Source organism: Mesocricetus auratus, unplaced genomic scaffold (genome assembly GCF_017639785.1).
Source record: "Mesocricetus auratus isolate SY011 unplaced genomic scaffold, BCM_Maur_2.0 Super-Scaffold_100018, whole genome shotgun sequence".
In the NCBI taxonomy this organism is placed as follows: domain Eukaryota; kingdom Metazoa; phylum Chordata; class Mammalia; order Rodentia; family Cricetidae; genus Mesocricetus; species Mesocricetus auratus.
In genome coordinates, this window is record NW_024429199.1 from 21,364,104 (window position 1) to 21,381,487 (window position 17,384).

Consider the following 17,384-nt stretch of genomic DNA (forward strand, 5'->3'; position numbering starts at 1 on the left):
GACTATAATTGAGATGGTAAGGTTCTTTTGGTCTATTACAAAACATGGGGGGTAACAATGATTTCACAGAAAAACAGGGCGTCTCTTAATCATTTGGAAACTAAAAAGCTTCGTGAAACTTCACAGAGTAATTGCTCCTTCCACATGTGTGTCTAGGAACAAGGCACTTTCACATAATGAGGCTACTTAATCCTCATACCAACATTAACATATGCATACCTTTTTTAAAGAGAAAAGACTTGCAAAGAATTTAATCTGCTTAAGACAGCTCAGCTGGTTACAAGGTATTAGCTGAGGTCATCTGTCTCATTTTCTTCTTCCAACATTCCTTTTTAAGAAGAGATGCAGAAAAAAGTTGAGTTAAAAGCATGACATTTACTACTTTGTTATTTGTATGAGACAAAAACACCCCTCGGACATATAATCCTTTTGTAAAACTAAATGATCCTTGAAAATTATTAAAAGATTTTATTCAGATCCATTTATGGAGTATGCTGATTAATATTTCCCATAGTAATTATTAACTACTTTAAAGAGCATTTTTGTCATTCTGCTAGTTAAATAGCTTTTCTCATTATAGAAACAAAAATAATATGTGGAATTAAATGGTGTCTTTAATGATCACAATTAAATCCAAATGTGAAGACATAGATAAATTATGTGCAAATGGAATAATTTTTTCGGACAAGTTGTATGACGCACCAGTTGCCTTTCAGGAATAAGAGTTCTTGATGATTTGTTAATTCTTAAATATAGGCTTATTAATAGTTTTTTATTATATGTATGCATCTTTACAATTTATTTTTATTTTTTCTGTTTTTTACGTGTTTTTTTATTTAAATTAGAAACATGCATGCTTAAAATGTTAATCCCAGCTCCCCCCCTTCTCCCTCCACCAGCCTCACCCCCACTTCCCACTCTAGCCCCCAGCCTAATCCCCACATCATTCCCCAGGGAGGATAAGGCCCTCCTTGGGGGGATATCCAGAGTCTGTCATTTCATCCAGGACAGGACCTAGGCCCTTCCCCATGTGTCCAAGCTGAGAGAGCATCCCTCCATGTGGAATAGGCTCCCAAAGTTAATTTCTATGCCATGGTGAACACTAGTCTACTACCCAAAGCCCTGGAGATTTCTGAGGCCTCCTCACTGACACTACATTCATGGAGTCTGAATCAGTCCCCTGTTGGTCTCTCAGCCATCAGTCTGGGGTTCAAGAGCTCCCCCTTGTCCGGTCAGCTGTCTTTGTGGGTTTCACCAGCACGGTCTTGACTGCCTTGCTCATCACTCCTCCATCTCTGTGATTGGGTTCCAGGGGGTCAGTTCAATGTTTAGTTGTGAGTATCTGTCTCTGCTTCCATCAGTCACAGGATGAAGGTTCTAGGATGTCACATAAGGTAGTCACCAACCTTATCATCAGGTAGGGGCTATTAATGTAGTCTCTCTGCTATTACATAGTTTTCCAGTTGGTGTTATCCTTGTACATCTCTGGGAATCTCACTAGTGTCAGCTCTCTTCCTCAAAGCTATAATGACACCAACTATTATGGTATCTCTCATCCTGGTCTCCTCTATTCTTACCCCAACTCAGACTTCCTGCTCCCCCATGTCTTTTTCTACCCTCCTCTTATCCTCCTACCTTTTTCCTGGTTCCCTCTCTTCTCCCCCCATGTTTCCAATCTGCTCAGGAGATCTTGCCTCTTTCCACTTTTCTGGGGTATAATGCATATCTCTTGGAAACTTCCCTATTTCCCAGACTCACTGGCCCTGCAATTGTAGGCTGACACTCCCCTGATCCATGTCTAAAATCCATATATGAGTGAGTACATAACATGTTTGTCTTTTGTGACTGGGTTACCTCACTCAGGATGGTTTCTTCTAGTGTCATCCATTCGCCTGCAAATTTCAAGACACATTGTTTTTTTCTGCTGAGTAATACTCCATTGTGTAAATGTACCACATTTTCTCTATCCACTCTTCAGTTGTGGGGCATCTAGGTTGCTTCCAGGATCTAACTATTACAAATAATGCTGCTAAGAACATAGTGGAACAGACATCCTTGTTGTATGAATGGGCATCTTTAGGATATATGTCTAAGAGTGGAATTGCTGGGTCGTGTGGTAGACTGATTCCCATTTTTTGGAGGAATCTCCATACTGATTTCCAGAGTGGCTGTACAAGTTTGCACTCCCACCAGCAGTGGAGGAGTGTTCCCCTTTCTCCACATCCTCTTCAACATTGTCATTGGTGTTTTTGATTTTAGCCATTCTGACAGGAGTAAGATTATATTTCAGGGTTGTTTTGATTTGCATTTCCCTAATAGCTAAGGATATTGAACATTTCCTCAAGTGTCTCTCAGTGCTTTTAGTCTCCTCTATTGAGAAATCTCTATTTAGTTCAGTCCCCCACTTTTAAATTAGGTCCTTTGATGTTTTGGAGAATAGCTTCTTGAGTTCTTTGTAAATTTTGGAGATCAGCCCTCTGTCAGTATGGGGTTAGTGAATATCTTTTCCCAATCTGTGGGTTGCCTTTTTGTCTTGCTGACTGTGTCCTTTGCCTTACAGAAGCTACTCAGTTTCATGAGGTCCCATTTATTAATTGTCAATCTCGGTGTTTGTGCTACTGGTGTTATGTCAGGAAGCATTAAAATCGGATTATTCATCTAGACTCTGCTCCCAAAGAGAGCGAAATGCATGTGGGAGTTACTCCAGTTGTGGCCTTTCTGAAGTCTGGTAGCAGAAATATTCTGGTAGCAAAAACTCTTCCCACACCCCCCTCTGAGGCCACAAAACCTTTGCTCTAATGGGATCACCCTGACAGGGTGAGTGCCTTAATGCTTTTTGTCCTCCTCACACTTACAAATTAGATTACAGAATGAGCAGACAGTAAATCTCAGGCTCCTTCGCTTCCCAGCTGACAGTTTATTAACTGATTTAGAGAAGCACTCAGCAAGAGGACAAGCTGTGCCCTCTCAGCCATCTTTGCAAATAGCTTGTGTCCCTGTTCTCATTGCATTTTTTTTCTGTGTTCTGAGAAGATTTGACATCTTAGAGAGTTTTGGTAATTTGGAGATGCTGCCCAACCACCTCCACAGAGAGGGGGAATAGCAAGGAATTCCCTCGGAACCATGTAGAAACAATCCAGTCCTGACAGCCTCAGTCTGCCCAGCAAGCTGTGTTTTCCAGGCCCAAATCCTCCCAGTGAAAGTATCACCAAAATGATGTAAATATCCATCCTGCCCACTTACTCCATTCTGCCTTGTCTTTCAGTGTAAGTTGCAATAGAGGCTTCTCTCGAGGCTTTGATCCTTCTTCCATATTCCCATGTAGTCTGGAATATCATGGCCCTTGATCAGCTGTTTCATACCTAGTGGCTAAAAGAAACCTCAGGCACACATCTCAATTCTTGAAGCACTCGTATCCATGTCCTGTTGAAATGCTGGGAGAGGGAAGGAAAAGAAGTTGTCTTCATTTCTTTTCCCAATTCTGTGATAAAATAATCTGACACAAGCAATTGAGGGGAGAAAGGGCTTATTTCTGGTCACAGTTCCAGGACCAGTCCAGAACAACAGGGAAGTCACATTGGCAGAGACTTGACGAAACTGCTTATTTATGTCACATCCATAGCCAAGAAGCAAGGGACAACAAATGCCCACCTCTACCCAGTTTCCCTTTCCATTTACACAATCCAGAAAACCAATAAGGGAATGACTCTGCCCATAGGGAGCAGTTAGTATAATTAAGATAATCCTTGACAGGCATTCCCAGAAGTCCATCTCCTAGGACATTTTTGGTTCTGTCAAGCTGACAACATTAAGTATTACAGAAGTTCAGAGTCAATTTTTAACTACAACTTTTTTTTAATGGATACATGACCTTAAGAAAATCTCTAAGATCCATAAATATCAAGAGTATGGAATGAGATATTTGTGAATACATGAATCAAACTAGAGAATATTTTCAGCATTCTAGTATTGTTTGATTATTAATTATCTATGTAAAAATCTTAACAATGTTTATGATCTTTTATTTGTATGGTATGTGTGCATGCACATGTGTATGAGTGCAAATATATATGTAAATTTATGTACACACACGTGTGTATAGGCCAGAGATTGGTATCAGGTTTATTCCTCAGTGTCTCCTATTTATTTCTTAAGACAGGGTCTATCATCAATTTTGCTAGACTGGCTGGTTAGTGAGCTCAAGGAACTAACTTGACCGTGCCTTCTACCATACAGTATTGGGCATATAGATGTATGCCATCACGCCAGGTTTTTAAAGGGAGCTAAGATCCAAACTCGGGTCCTCCTGACTATACAGCAGATACTTACTGAGTCATGACCTCACACCCTTAATATATTTTAGTGTGAGAAGGAGTTGCTAGGACTGGAGGGATGGCTCAGAAGTTAAGAGCACTGGCTGCTCTTCCGGCAGACAGGGGGTCAATTCCCAGTACCCACATGATGCCTTACAACTGCCTGTAACTCTAGTCCCAGGAGATCTAATCCAAAACACTCTTCTGGCCTCTGTTTGTGGTTCACAGACGCACATTCATAACTAACTAACTAAATACACTCAGATGCATTTTGTAATGAAAAAGAAGTAGCTTCTGAATTCACAACTTACAGTGAATTACTGTATCCTTTTATGCACTGGTTCTTAGGCTTAAGTGAGTAGATCACATAAGAAAGTCTAAAATCATTGACTCCGGGGCCTCTCCCATAGCCAGCTCAGCAGGCCCAGAAATCAGTTTATGATAAAATGACTACTTATTCTTTTACTTTCTGCCAAGTGCTACCACTCTAATAATGAGCGTGACAGCATTGAATTTCAGTCACCACAGAACCTGGGTTTCACAGCAAGAGATGGAAACCTTACAAGGGTGACAACTACATTTTACTGTTAAAAGCAGTAGTAGAAGTCTGGGGTGGTGGCATACTCCTTTAATGGCAACACTCAGAAAATAGAGGCAGGTGGATCTCTGTGAGTTTGAAGCCAGCCTTGTCTACAAAGCAAGTTCTAGATCAGCCAAGGCTACACAGAGAGACCTTGTCTCAAAAGCAAAACAAAATAGTAGTAGCCACATCCCTAGGTCTCTTTGAACTTTTGGTTCCTCATCATTGAAAGATTTTTCAAAAGGTCAGAGAATAAGACATGAGCCTAGTTCTTCTGACTTCAAATCCAATGTCACATTTACTCTGTCCTTAAGCCTTTCATCATTTGATTAGTGCAATGCTTAGATTTTTGAACCAACCATCTATTGTGTCAAAGGTTCTATCCTATCAGATGTATATTAAAACTAATGTAGTTTTGAATGTTGACCTTATATACCTGGTACCATACATAGAATTTAACAAGAAGGAACTCTGTTGACAGGTGTTGGTTGCTCCTGACTTTAATCCCAGCACTCAGGAGGCAGAGGCAGATGGATCTCTGTGAGTTCAAGGCCAGCCTGGTTCCAGGACAACCTCCAAAGCAATACAGAGAAACCCTATGGGGGGGGGAACTCTCTCACCCCCAGAAAAAACCTGCAAAAGATATTATTGGTTTGCCAATTTTATATATGAAGCAACAAAGAACAGGCAACTCCCCAGGCTACTGAGCTAGTAAATGGCAGGATTAACATTAGAACTCTGGTGTTCAGCTCCTAAAACCAAGCTCCTTGAAGGAAATTCTGTATAATGTGATAGCACTGGTAAAAACACAGTAATCAAGGGACACAACATGTATTAAAAGATCTTGTTTAATCTTCTAAGGAAATAGGTTCTGGTACTTGCGTCATTCACTCGCTGTCAAGTGGAATAGTAAATAAACAGTATATAACTTTGGACTCTTTGGATTCAACTAACAGCCCAAAGCAATGGACTTGAACAGAAAGAGGATATGTTAGCTTAAAGGACTGAAAAGCCCAGAGAAATGACCTGTTTAGTTAGCTTGTGTCAAGAGTCCAAAATCCTAACACCAGGACTTGGCTTTACTTGAGTCTGTTTTAGAAAACTGTATTGATTCCACTCTCTGTCTTCACAAAAACACCCACTCAGAAAACAAACCACTTTCTCACAGCTAAGGAGCCAAAGTTTTCACCCTAAGACAGTGGATCTACTACTGAAGCAATTGTCAGGATTTGTGAAGTACTGAAGGGCTTAGCTAAGAGCCAAAACTAACAGATGTCCACTGCAAAACAAACTCTGGCCTAGCCTGACTCCCTATAAATAACATTATTTGTGAGTTCATCATTGTTTTTTGGGGGGAGGAGGGTGGTTTTTGTTTTGTTTTGTTTTCTAGTTGGAGAGCCTTGTAGTGCTTATTTCCACCACCCACTCTCTAGTTTAAAAGCTTTCCAGTAGAATCCAGAACGTAAAACATAGTGTTGTTTTCACTAATGTTGCCGCTGAGTTATCTTGTCCTGTCTACTTGCCTCTTCAGGTCCCTGTGCCCTCTGCTGTCTGACCAGCCTGCTGGCTCTTGAGAACATTGGGAGGAGCCTCTCAGTCACCAAATTGACACTTGTCCCTCTTCCCTAACCACTGGCATCTCCTCAATGAGCAGAACGCAGGCTCCCTTCTCCACTGTGATCCTAGAACCTTGGTTGGGTTTTAGCATCACTGAAAAGCTTAAACCACAAGATTGTGTGTCCTGCAGTCAGGAGAAATAATATTTCTCCTTCAATCTCTTCTCAGAATTTGGGGAGACGACTGGCAAGATATATCTGTCCTCCTCACACTTCTCTCAGACATTTTCACTCACCTTCCCATTCCTCAAAGGCCTACGTCTTTTTCAAAGGTAAAAGCTAAAAAGAAACACAAGAATATTCCCACAGCCTATCACACTTCTAGGTTTAAAGAGCAAAGAGAAGAAAGGAAATAACCATATGAACTCAATGGTCAAAAACATTTCCAGACAGGCAATGGCAGTGCATACCTTTAAGCCCAGCACTCGGAGGCAGAGGCAGGTGGATATCTGTGAGTTCAAGGTCAGCCTGGTTTATAGAATAATTTCCGGGATATCCAGAGTTACACAGAAAAGCCCTGTCTCAAAAAAACAAAGCAAAAACCCCCAAAATATTTCCCATCGATCTCCCATTTCACTAAATTCTTACAGTGTGCCTAGACACAGAATGACCCTACAATGTCACCACCAGTCATGGAAATGGAATCTCAGAGAACTAGAGTAACAGATTCACTGTCATGAAGCCAAGATTACTAGCCTTCAAATCTATTTTTTGGATACTCTCAGTATCATTCTGAAGGAAATCAGATGTCTGTCTAAGGTGGCCACAACAGCTGATTGACAGTTGATTAGGCCAATAGGAGAGAAGAACCTTCAACTTGAAGAAAAAGCCTAAGTATCCCTTCTTCTACTTATTTTTAAAATTTAAAGTACACTTTAAAAGATGAGGTCTGTTTCAGTGTTTTTATAATGTCATCTATTACATACAACAGTCTTGCAACTTAAATGACATTTTTGCCATTTCCCCCTTGATTTCTTCACAGTATGGCTTTCCAATGTTGCATGAGTGACAGTATTTGGTACAACCACAGTCCCACATACTATTCCAGGCAAGACCATCAACAGAGAATCACAAATGTGAGTACGTTCATCTATTTAAAAGAAGAATGGTGTTTGTATGCTGGCCTCAATAAAATGCCAAAACAGATGGTAGGTCAACACAGTCAGCCAGAAGCCTTCAACTTGAAAAGCACAGCGAATTTCATTAGCACTGATAATGAACTTCTCAGAGGGCATTTCTCCTTGGAGTTCTAGTGCTTCACTCCAAATAAGTGTATCATTCTTAGTTTTCCATGTCAGAGTTAGAGTAGTAAGTTACCATTGGATTCTCTGGAACAATCACTCAAACTCTCTTCTTGGCAACTCTGGACACATTTGGGAGTACACATTCAACTTTCAATTTATTGTTAACCGCTGTCTTATTAGCCAGTGATCCATTCCCACATCCAGCCATGGCAAAAGCTCATCCTCAGCTGGTAAGGCTCTGCTAGAACAGCAGACAAACGGTACAGGCTGCCTTCTCCTCTCTGAGGCAGTCAGGTGACGGGTAAGAACAGTTGACCCGGGAAAGCTACCCTCTGATTCTGAACTCCAGATGGCCCCATTGTTTCCTCAGGTCACACTATTGAGGTGCCCAGATCAAGAGGAGCAGGGGCCACCTAGGATTGATCCATCAGAACCAGAAGATTACTCAGCAGAAGACCTCTTCAGATAGATAATCCTCTTTAACCAAAGAGCAATACCCCACAGTTTGGCTGTGTTACAGAGCAAGCTGTGGTGGAAACCACGTCTCCCCACAGGCTGGCATCCTGTTGACAGCAACCAGGCTAAGAAGCGGCTTCTGCACTTGTCCATGTGAGAGATTATGGAGCTGACCACGGCCGCACGACTCCCTCCTTGCCCACTGACTTCTTCGCTGCACACAGATCCCAGGACAGCTGCTGATTCTGCTTGGTGGCTTCAGCACCCATTAGAAGCTGCCACCACTTCCAGGCCTTGTGACCCTGGCTTCTGAGTGCCCCTGTGCTAATGTAGAGTAATGATGACCAGCTACCTAGGTTGGCAACGAAAACAAAGGGTTTCCTGGAATGCAACAGTTCCTGGGCTAGAGTGGGAAAACCCCTGGATAATTGGCCTCCCTGCTCTACCCCAGTAGAACCCCTCCTTATCACAATGGGCTGCCTGATTGTCGTCATAATCCAGTGCCTTGCTCTAGCCGGCCACTGAGTCTCTGACTGCTCCCTCTGTTTTCTCGGCCTCCACACGTTGTTAACCCCTTCTCCTCATTAAAGTCCTTCCCTGTAAAATCTGAATGAAGTTGCTCCTGTTTACCAGTTAGAATAGATTTTACACCAGTAGTCTTGCTTTCTCTTCTTTGTGCTTCCTACTTCAAGGGAGGAGGCAGGGCAGGGGACACGGTTTGTGTCATTCAGCTGCCAGCTAGTGAGTGGCAAAGGTAAGATTTTTGACAGAGACTATTCCAGCCATTGCCTCAGAGGAACAGTGTCCTGCGGTGAAGGCAGAGCATCTGCTCCACACCTGCTGGCCCTGCCTATAGCATCTCACTGCCAGTGAGGGCGATTTTATTTTCCCTGCGTCTTGAAGGAGTAGGTAATGGTAACACAACTTACAAATGAGTTATTTTTAGCTTGAGCAAGTAAAACAGGGCTACTGTCTGCCTCATCTGAAATAAAGTGAGAAGTGGAGTTGGGGGAGAGTTGCATCTCCTGCCTGGTGGTGATTGCTGAGAAAACAGAAACTTCTATTCACAGGGAAGCTATTAATTATACCTCTGAGGATGGTACCAGCTAGGGAGGCCAGCCTGCATGTCGTGTTGTGGGCACTGAATACATATTTCTCCACACCACCCCTAATGAGGCTCATCTACATAATTCACAGACGATATTGCTATAGTAACAAGCAACTGGGCTCTGCTTTCTCTTTTTCTTTTTGAGTTCTTGTCAGGGAGGGGCAAATGCAAATGTGCATTCTATATTTGAAAGGACCCAAAAGTAAGAAATAGGATTTTAGATATTTAGGTGGGCTGTCTTAAATACAGTTCAAACCCGTACTGTGGAAAGGGCCAATGAGTTCAAGTTAGATGGTGCTGGCTCTGAAAAGCAAGAGAACATTCTAAAGAGGCATGTCTCAAATCATTCTGCTTCTCATTTATATTTAATTTTCTTGCAAATGCCAAAGCAGAATAGTTCATTCTGAGAAATAAGCCACTGAGTTGACTCTAACAGCTCCTGAATGCTTTGGTCTGAGCCAACATCACAGTAGGCTGTCCATGGCTGTGTGTCCCTTATAGCCAAGTCATCACGTAACTTGAAGTCTGAAATCTGGTTTATGGCAAGAAACATGACTATTTTCTTCTGTCACTAACTCCCAATGAACGGTAGACACCCTTTTCTTGAAAGCCATGTTATAAAAGAACCAGAGTCATGAATTCTCTGCCATTTTATATGCCTAGTACACAGCACCTGAAGGCAGCATATATGCTATTAAATTAAATAAATAAATAAACCTCTAGTAAGGTGATAACCCAAGTTTAATTGCTGGGATCCTATAAACTGAAGACATGACTGCTCCAGCTCCATGGGAAGATTTTTCATTGTAGACATGAGAGAAAGAACAGACAGAGGTATCTGAAAGAATCTAGAGTATATACAGAAAGTAGACTGAACATGGTCCGGAGAGAAGCACGAGCTGAACAAAAAGAGAGATAGAAGAAGAAATGGGTTAAGGGAGACAGAGAGGAGAGAGAGAGAGGCGGGAGGGAGGGAGGGAGGGAAGGAGGGAGGCAGGGAGGAAGAGAGAGAGACAGAGAGAGAGAGACAGAGAGGGGGAGGGAGACAGACAGAGAGACAGATACAAACAGAACAAACAGGTTGGGGGGAGGTGGGGGAGAACAGAGACAGAGATAAGAGATGGGTATGGACAGAGACAGAAAGCATGAGAGAACGGAGGGAAGAGGGAGACACAGAGAGCACAGCAGGGCTGAAAGTGAATGAGTACCTGGGAGAGTTGAGAGTAGAAGAGAAAGTAAGAAGAGCTAGGATGATACTTTGACCAGCATGAACTTTGGTATGCAAATAGGGACCACAGACAGCCTTTTATCCCTTCTGCCTTTTGGAATTTGGAGAAATGGAGTTTCCTTTTGACTTGACATGATCTATACAGTGGAGAGAACTTACTCCCAAAAGTTGTTCTATGTCTGCCACACCTGAACTTTGACACACACACAAACACACACACACACACACACACACACACACACACACGTAATGAAATAAAGAGAAAAACTCAGTCCTGTTCAGTTAACTTTATGATCAACTCCCCCACCCTTAGGGATACCAAGACTGCCTCCTCAGGACCCAGAAAGAGGAGAACTTGTAGTAAATTTTCCCACTAGGCTTGGGCAGAGAGAGAAAGGGGGGAACATCATGACTCTTCTGGCTCAGTCAATCTGTCATTATTTATCTGTCAACAGACTCCTCACTGCTTACTGTCTGCACCTACAGTCCACCCAAGGCTCTTGCTACAATAGACTCAACCATTGTGTTAGCAAGATAGCCCATGTCCCAGTGTGTTCTGAAAGACAAGCTGAATTTAACTTACCCTAAATGCTTTGGATCATTTGAATGTTTTTGGGTTTTGAGTTTATCTATTTACATCATGAAATGATGTATCAGTTAATTTTCTGTTGCTTTGATTAGACTACAAGACCACAGATGACGAATAGAAGGAAGAATTTATTGTGTCCTACAGTTTCAGAAGGAGAGTCCATAAAAAAAGGTAAGTTGAAGCAGGGCAGCAAGCCACTAGAGGAGGAGGTTGAGAGATGACATTTCCAATTACGTGTAGAAAAACAAAGCAAACTGGAAGTTGTGCACAGCTCCAGACTCTCAAAGCCCACACCCAGTGACTTGCTTCCTCCAGGAAGGCTCTGCCTCTTAAAGGTTCCTTAGACTGCCCAAACAGGACCACCACCAAGGTCCCAAGTATTCAAATACATGAACTTTAATCAGTTTATCATAGATATCTTGAGGATGGCACCAAAATCTAACCACGAAAGTTGTGTTTCATACATGCCTACTACCAATCACTAAAGGTAATGTAGGACAATATTATTGACTTATTTTGAGTTAAATGAAGTTTGTGTACAATGAGCAACCAAAAAGTATTTAGTGTTAGCGTGATGTCAGAACTCAAAAACGTTCAGATTTTGGAACATTTGAATTTTAGAGTTTTGGATTGGGGACATTCAAATTGCCTGACCGACCTACCCTATCCTGTTAAATAATGGGAGCAGGCTGGTCTTTATGCAACTCAAGGGTTTAGTTACTTCTTGCTTTGCCCAGGCACTTACCTTTTTTTCTTTAAATTTGAAACAGAGTCAAGCACCAAGATAGGAACTGTTCCATTCAACATTCTGTGAAAATAATGAAACACTGTAAAATAAACATCATAAGACTATTTTCTTCAAACTGATGGAAATACATTGAAAATATCGATGTAACATATAATCTAGAAGTGTATTATTGGAGCAAACAGAAAAATATAGCAGATTGATTTTTGTGAAGCAGCAGTCTTTTCTCTTGTTTAGTCATTGGTTCTCCCTCCAGTTCCAGTGAAGGAGTTTTAGATGTCTTTTCTAAGCTCATTCGTTTTTACTTTTATCGTTTTCCTCCCTTCTACCTTACTTATCATAAGTTGACTTTCTTTTTCTAGCCCTTAAGCAACTGCTCCGTTTCTTTGTTCTTTATTTATTTCCTCATATTAAAATGAATATGCAAGGCAAGATATTTTCCTTTGATCTCTCAATTAACATGTCAGGGGTAGTGCCCATGACTGCAGTCTAGCACTCAAGAGACTGGGGCAGGAGCACATGTCTAAGGCCAGACCAAGCTACAGGGCAAGGCCCTGTCCTATAAAATAGTAAAAACACAAATAAACACATACATTCCCAAGTCTATATATACCTGTAATATTTCATTATTATGTTCTATAGGCATGTACTCTGCTAATTTTGATTTCTAAGTTGAAAAGGCCTTTGAACCATTTTTCTGTTAATTTGGCTTTACTGTGCTGTGCCAGAAAAATGCTATTTCTATTTATCTGCAGTTTATCTATTTTTTATGATAATCTAATATGCCTTAATCTGTGGTTATCTACTAAGACTATTTGAGAAACAGAATGCAGAATTTGGATATACCAAAAAGTCCCAACTATTAGTTTTAACATATGGTAATAAAATATCAATATTAACACATCATTGCTGCTTATGTTATTAGCTTTTTCCTTTACTTGGTTTTATTTTTGCTTGATCTGTCACAGACCACGAAGTAAAGTCTCCTGACCATACGACCTTTCCGTTTGCATCCCCTTGGCATTTTATAGATGCTACTGTGAACACTGCTGTGTTTTTGTATTAACTGTCAAGCGCACATTTTAGCCCTGGATTGCTGAATGCTCTTTGACCTGGTTTTATATTGTCCAATGCTAGGACTGTGTCCTAGTACTGCTCCTTCCTCCCTCCTCTCACAACTTCCCTCCTCCTTCCTAGTTCAGTTACTTATATTGTCTTACTTAGTATTTGTCTTCATGCTGTTAAATTTCTTGCACTTTAAATCCTTGGTTTGGGATTTGGTTCTGCATTTTCCTGATGAACACTTCTCCATTAATATCTTTTGATCTTTCTTGGTCAACTCATTTTGCATTTCTCTCTTGCACAGAACTCAGAGTTAAATACCACTCAGAAGCTCACTATGAAATGCATTTCTTTGAATAGGAAAAGGAGGCATTCTTTTTCACACGTAGATAAGACAGTTTCATACTACCCTAGGTCTTTTGTTAATACGATTTTGTAAGAATCTTTAGCTGTGTAGTTTGTTTAGCTTTTGTTTTATTTTGAAATGTAATTTTAATGTACAGAAGTCTTATATTTTATATCTAATGGCTCCAAATATAATTTTATATGCTATTTATGGGTCCTTAAAAGATGTATTTTCACAAAGAACTGGTCACTTGCATAATTCTAAAATCTTGTTGCTTCTCAAGTTGGAGCACTTGTCAAACACGAGTAAGGCCTTAGGTTTGAACTTCAGCAATGCAAAAACAAAGATCCACTAGAAAACAAGGTTTTTAATCCCTTTAATGGGCTTCCTCTATACACTATTTATCAGTAGCAAGGGAAAATAAATGAAGCAATGGTTGCCCAGTAGAGAAACACGATATCTCAACAGGATGCTGAAAATTAACATTAGCTGTGAGTGCCTTAAGAGCCTCATAGGCCCCAAGGGTGAAGTCCTGAGATTTCACAGCCTCACCTTCATCATTTTCTTCTGGTGAGAAATAAAAAGTCTGGATCGAGCAATGAGGAGACTTCAGACAGCACATACAAGGAATGCCCTACTAGAAATACAGAATGCGTGTGGGTGACAATGGTCATGTAGACTGTGACATCATAACAGGAGGCGATCCACAGACCACCTCCCTGATTTTCCTATTCTCTTCCACTTTATCCCCACACCCAGACAAGTATTTCCATTCCACTTTGCGCCTGAGTCTCACATTTGCTTTAGACTTAGATGATAGCAAAGACTCTATGTTCCCGCTGTCAGCCCTTTGCTGTGCTTCTCCCAGTCATTTCGTGGTTGGCTGAAGGTTCCTCTAAGTGGATTTAAGAAATGCCTCACGGGAATGCTACCCTCTGAGCACTTGTACTAAAAGCTATTTTTCTCTGGCCTTTCTGCTTTAAGGGTAAGTTGCCCAAAGATAAAGTCCTTGATGTGCACTGTCTTCTGGAAGTAAATGTAATCAGGGAAATCTGAAGGTTCTTTTACCCCTAAATAATAAACTGTTTTTTTCCTGTTGGCCACAGGCATTTTGACAGGATTTTAAAGTCTAGTTATTTTAATTCCATTTGTCTTTGCATTGAAAGACCTAGGCCTACTTCCTTCAGAATACACCCCACGATTTCAGCAGACTCATTTAAATCTCTTTCTTAGAAGAATTCTCTTGCATCCTTTCTTTGAATATTTATTGCATTCCATGCTTTTAATTTTGCTTTTCTTTAAGAGAGCCATATACTTAGATGGTGGATACATTTTGTCTTTTTTTCTGTAGTTATTGTGGGATGGAATAGACACCTTTATTCCCTGGGTTTGCTCTCACTGGTTTCTAATTCTGAATACCTACTCAAGTGGAAGTTAATTGGGTCATGCGTATTTAATGAACTAAGTACTTATCATGCCGTCCTTTCGGAACTGGACCTCAGCTCTATCATTATGATTCCTTCTTTCCCTACCATCACCACGAACCAGGGTCTTCACTATTCTATCACTGGAAAGGGGGCTGCCTAAGAAGTTGGGGCTCTTTTCTCATTGGTTTGCAGTTCTATGACTTATTATTTGTCTATATTATAATTAATAAAATAATCCAATGGGAATTACACAATTGCACAATTTTATGATTAGTAAGAAGTACCATTTTTAGTTTGAATTTGTTTGATGTGTGCTGTGTGTTCTACGCACTCTGTATGTGGGATAAAACCAGAAATCAGGACAGCTCTTTTCCTTTTCAGTCTCATAATTTCAGTCTCCCTACCCACATGCCAGGCCTCACAGGATTCTAGCAAGAACTGAAGTACATTGGAAACTCTGCTGTGGCTCCAGCTTGGCAGCTGGGCGGCTGTTGATCTTTATAAACTTAACACCATTGTTTCAATCCTTTATATGTAAAGAAAACTGACATTGACACAAAGTGAGAGTCACTTGCAGAACTTCAGCGTGCCCCACACTTGATATAATTATAGAAATAAGGCAGGCAAGCACAGAGAAAAGTTTCGTAACTTGGGATTCAGCTTGGTTGGGCTTATACATAACCCTTTCTACTAATGTGCTAGGCATCCTTGCTCCTTTATGTGTTTATACCATGCAACCTTCCCAAACAAGGTACCTAGCAACCTCTCATCTCCCCCTGGCATCAGGGTTTCATGCACACTCTTCTTTGAATGATGGGATAAATTTCTACTCTCCTTAATGACCATCAAACGTGGAAAGTTCCTATTCAAAAATATTAACAATATATTCTGGACCAAGGGAAGAAGGTCTGATCTGGACTGAACTGGTTTTGTGTGCATGAAAAGAAAAGCAAAATCGTGTCCTTGAATGAACTTAATCTCCCACTTAGCATCTGATTGATTGTATTCATTATTGGGTGTGCATATGATTAAAACCAGATGGTAAGGGATGTTCACAGCAGAAAGATGATTATGTGACTTAACCTACCAATCAATAGAGAACCACTTTTACGAAAGCCCTTCAGTAATCAAACTCCTTCTCTTGAACCTCCTAGCAGAAAGCCTCAGATGATAATTGGGGTGTTTGAGTATATTCACTCTGTGCCTGCTGTTCTCCTGAAGTGTGTGCTGAGCTGTTCCTTGCCTTTTCATTTGAATGGAATTTCCCTGGCACTTCGCAATCAGTGTGAAACTCTATTTCAGTTCCTGAAATAAGAAGTTAAGAACCTGGAAACAACGAACCCTGACCCCGACTACCAAGCACAGAAAGGCCATTTGAAACATCTTCCCTTTGATTTTAGCTCTATTTAGAAAATAGAAGTTCTCATGCACTCTACCTTCCAATTTTGAACAATATTTCAAGTATCAGAAGAGGAAAAATACCCTTTATTATTTGGAAAGTACAACATTAATCTTAGTTCAAGAAAAGTTACTAAAAAGGCAGTTCTGAAAACTTAATTCAGTGCTGAAATAGAAGCTCCAACGAAACAGAGTGAAATATTATAGATTTTGAAGTCATAAATGCCAACACATATGACTTTGGGTTAACTCCGACAGCTCTTTTTTACTTAGGGCTTCTCATATGTAAATAACATTTCTTTGTTTTATAGGATATTAGGATTAAATGATAATATCCAAAGATAAGAACAGCCTATATAATTTGAGTTATCTAACCTGTGTCCCAAAGTACTAGGATTATAACAAAACAACTGAGGTTCCCTGCTTATGTTTGTAAGTATAGTGAATAAACTGGAGATCAGGGTAAGAACTACTGAGAGTAATATTCATTGCCACTGCCTGGGTGTTATCTAATGAAAACAGGAAGACTCTGTTTGATGCATTCTTTCTGTATTTTACTTTGCATGAAGTGTCAGCCTCTGGCTAAAAGAAGCAGGGACCACAAGATCAGTAAAGCTGCCACCAACACACACTATTAAGGAAATGAGAGGCCAGCAGTGGAGTTAAGACTCCGGAGTCACCTCTAGGACATTCAGTTGAATCTTCAATTTTAAATTTAGGGAATTTTGTCATTGCTTCAGTCTTCTAATAGCTATTCATATGTGGCTCTGACATTCAGCTAGCTGCCTGCCATCCTGAAGCACTCTGAGACGAGCCCTTTCTTTTAACACTACTGTGGGTGTGAAATTAAAATAAATAAATAAATAAAACAGAGAAACCTCTGTGATGTGAGATCATTCCTCCCAGGAGTCCAGTGATAGAATATACACACTCCCTTTCTAATAAAGCAGTTGGCCAAGCTAGTTCACTTACTGCATGTACTGTACACACACATGCCTCTCCAAACATTGTCCCTAGCAACCTCAGACCCCTAACTACATTGAGTCACATGTATACTTAGGGCAATGATCTCTGAGGACTGGCATTATCAGATGATAGATTGCTTTTTTTTGAAGTTGTTATTATAACCTAAGTTAATAACATGGCTTCAGTGAGCAGGGTGCATTTATACATATTCACAAGAACATATGAAATCAATGGTTTCACCAGGTTTTGCTCTCTCATATGTCTTGAAGACACAGCCTGTAGTTGCTCACCCCAAATAAGATAAGC

The 17,384-nt window shown here is 40.7% G+C and overlaps 1 long non-coding RNA gene across 1 annotated transcript; it reads right to left on the reverse strand.

The window, feature by feature from the left end:
• Positions 1-2,910: 2,910 nt before the first annotated feature.
• LOC121132877 lies at positions 2,911-13,926 on the reverse strand. The gene is made up of 3 exons (XR_005869583.1): positions 13,840-13,926; positions 11,880-11,942; positions 2,911-3,434 (listed from the first exon to the last, which is right to left on the reverse strand). It is a non-coding gene; the product is annotated as an uncharacterized LOC121132877 (long non-coding RNA).
• Positions 13,927-17,384: the final 3,458 nt, after the last annotated feature.